The following is a 3,472-nucleotide window of genomic DNA, read 5'->3' as shown; positions in this document are numbered from 1 at the left end:
TCTGGTCTGATGAGACCAAGATAGAACTTTTTGGCCTTAATTCTAAGCGGTATGTGTGGAGAAAACCAGGCACTGCTCATCACCTGTCCAGTACAGTCTCAACAGTGAAGCATGGTGGTGGCAGCATCATGCTGTGGGGGTGTTTTTCAGCTGCAGGGACAGGACGTTGCAATCGAGGGAAAGATGAATGCGGCCAAGTACAGGGATATCCTGGACGAAAACCTTTTCCAGAGTGCTCTGGACCTCAGACTGGGCCGAAGGTTTACCTTCCAACAAGACAATGACCCTAAGCACACCGCTAAAATAACGAAGGAGTGGCTTCACAACAACTCCGTGGCTGTTCTTGAATGGCCCAGCCAGAGCCCTGACTTAAACCCAATTGAGCATCTCTGGAGAGACCTGAAAATGGCTGTCCACCAACGTTTACCATCCAACCTGACAGAACTGGAGAGGATCTGCAAGGAGGAATGGCAGAGGATACCCAAATCCAGATGTGAAAAACTTGTTGCATCTTTCCCAAAACGACTCATGGCTGTATTGAGATCAAAAGGGTGCTTCTACTAAATACAGAGCAAAGGGTCTGAATACTTATGACCATGTGATATTTCAGTTTTTCTTTTTTAATAAATTTGCAAAAATTTCTACATTTCTGTTTTTTTTCTGTCAAGATGGGGTGCTGAGTGTACATTACTGAGAAATAAAATATAATAAAATAAAAAACTTTTTTGATTTTTGGAAAATGGCTGCAATGAAACAAAGAGTGAAAAATTTAAAGGGGTCTGAATACTTTCCATACCCACTGTATATACCTTGCTAGTACAGGGTTGGACCCCCTTTTGCCTTCAGAACTGCCTTAATTCTTTGTGGAATACTTTCAACAAGGTGTTGGAAACATGATCATCACGCAGTTGCTGCAGATTTGTCGTATGCACATCCATGATGCAAATCTCCCATTCCCCCACATCCCAAAGGTTCTCTATTGGATTGACATCTGGTGACTGGAGGCCATTGGAGTACAGTGAACTCATTGTCATGTTCAAGAAACAAGTTTGAGATGATTTGAGCTTTGTGACATGGTGCGTTAACCTGCTGTAAGTAGCCATCAGAAGATGGGTACCCTGTGGTTATAAAGGGATGGACATTCCCTCACACCATTACACCACCACCACAAGCCTGAACTGTAGATACAAGGCTGATGGATCCATGCTTTCATGTTGTTTACACCATATTCTGACCTTACCATCTGAATGTTGCAGCTGAAATCTCGTCAGAATACTGAGTGTCTGAAATACTCAGACCAGCCATTATTATAACTGCATTATTATTAATAATAATAATAATAATAATAATCTTTATTTGTAGAGCACTTTTCAAAAACAAGTTACAAAGTGCTTTAACAAGTGTAAAGACAATAATACCCAAGAGACAATAATACAAAAACAATACAAGATAAAAGCATGAAAACGTCCATAATGGACAGTATAATCTGTTAGTGACTGATCAGTGACTATGTGTGTATATATATATATACATATATATGTGTGTGTGTGTGTGTGTGTGTGTGTGTGTGTGTGTGTGTGTGTGTGTGTGTATGTGTGTTACAATAGTGTCAGTGTGAAAGTGGTACAAGGACAAGTGCCTAGAAGAGCACAACAAGACATGCAAGATGAATTACATTTAGTACATATACTTTATACTGTGTTGTAATTTCACCTGAACAAAATATGAAGTCAAGTTACTGTACTGTCTTGTCACTAACTCAACATATTAAAGGATAAAAAAGACATGACTCATAGTCAGGTCATTATAAAAAGTGTATTTAGGATACAGTAATTCAGTAATAAAGAAAAAAGAAGGGAAAAAAAATACAAAGACTTGAAGTGGCAGCTAGTGGCACTGCAACATGTTTCAAGCTTGGCACCAAAGACATCAGTTTAACTATTCTTCATTCAGTGGCTCCAATCCTTTCTTCTTTGTAAAAACATATATTTATAATCACATGTAAACATTGAATGGGTTCATGTTCCCTCTCATTAAACACTAGACCATGATCTAGACTATGATCCCATACAGGCGCTGGGCGCTGTATTGAGCAGGTCAACAATTGGATGTGCCAGAATTTTCTTCAATTAAACAAGGATAAAACTGAAGTTATTGTTTTTGGAGCCAAGGAGGAACGATTGAAAGTCAGTGCTCGACTTCATTCTGTAATGTTAAGAACCACAAATCAAGCCAGAAATCTTGGTGAAGTCATGGACTCAGACCTCAATTTGAGGAGCCATATTAAGACAATTACAAAGTCAGCCTACTATTACCTGAAGAATATATCAAGGATTAAAGGACATGTCTCAGCAGGACCTTTACATTGGCTTCCTGTATGTCAAAGAATTGATTTCAAAGTCCTGCAGTTAGTTTATAAAGCACTAAATGGTTTAGGGCCAAAATACATTTCTGATCTTCTGCTTCGTTACGAACCATCCAGACCTCTCAGGTTGTCTGGGGCAGGTCTGCTTTCTGTCCCCAGAGTCAAAACTAAATAGGGAGAAGCAGCGTTCAGTTATTATGCTCTGTATATTTGGAACAAACTCCCAGATAACTGCAGGTCTGCTGAAACTGTCAGTTCTTTTAAATTAAGACTGAAGACTTTTCTTTTTACCATTGCTTTTAATTAAATATTTAAGATTTTTCTTTTTATTGATAACTTACACTGCACTGTAACTTTTACTGTCCTGTTTTCTTTTTCTTTGTTTTTAGCTTTTTATCATTGATTTTATCCATTTAACTCTTTTAACCCTGATTGTAACACTGTAACTTTTATTATATTTTATGTTGCTTTTAAACTTTTTTATATTTCCCTGTTGCTTTTATGTTTTATGTAAAGCACTTTGAATGACCTTGTTGTTAAAATGTGCTATACAAATAAACTTGCCTTGCCTTAGACCATCTCAGTCTGCATTGACGCTTTGCTGCCTCTCTGTGGCTGCAAAAGATTACTGTACAGTTCAGTTCCTAAAATCTGGAGATATCACAGTTAGCAGACATTTAAAAGAGTGCAGTATTTCAGATGATCAGAACAAATCTGGATTACCAAATTGGCAGTGGGCAAAGCCCCAGGCCCTGAAGCGGCCCAAAGGCTCCAGGTCACTATATATGTTTTGGTGTATATTATGTTTACATGGCATATTTTAGGTAGGTTTATTATCACAATATAACAAGTTATAGAGTGAAATGAGTTTTGTAACTCTCTTCTGCTACATAGCAGACAATATACATTAATACAGAATCAATTGTGAAAAATGGTAAACAGAAATAAACTATTATCAGTGGAGCAGTGCTGAGTATGAATTAGAGTTAAAGAGTCTGATAGCTTGGATGAAAAAGCTGCTCTGCTAAATAATGTTGTCCTTCAATCAAATTATCATAATAAATTACTAATACATACACAATGCATAGAGACTGAGAAACTGGGTGG

This window comes from Micropterus dolomieu, linkage group LG03, assembly GCF_021292245.1.
Source record: "Micropterus dolomieu isolate WLL.071019.BEF.003 ecotype Adirondacks linkage group LG03, ASM2129224v1, whole genome shotgun sequence".
In the NCBI taxonomy this organism is placed as follows: domain Eukaryota; kingdom Metazoa; phylum Chordata; class Actinopteri; order Centrarchiformes; family Centrarchidae; genus Micropterus; species Micropterus dolomieu.
This window is presented reverse-complemented; position numbering follows the sequence as displayed.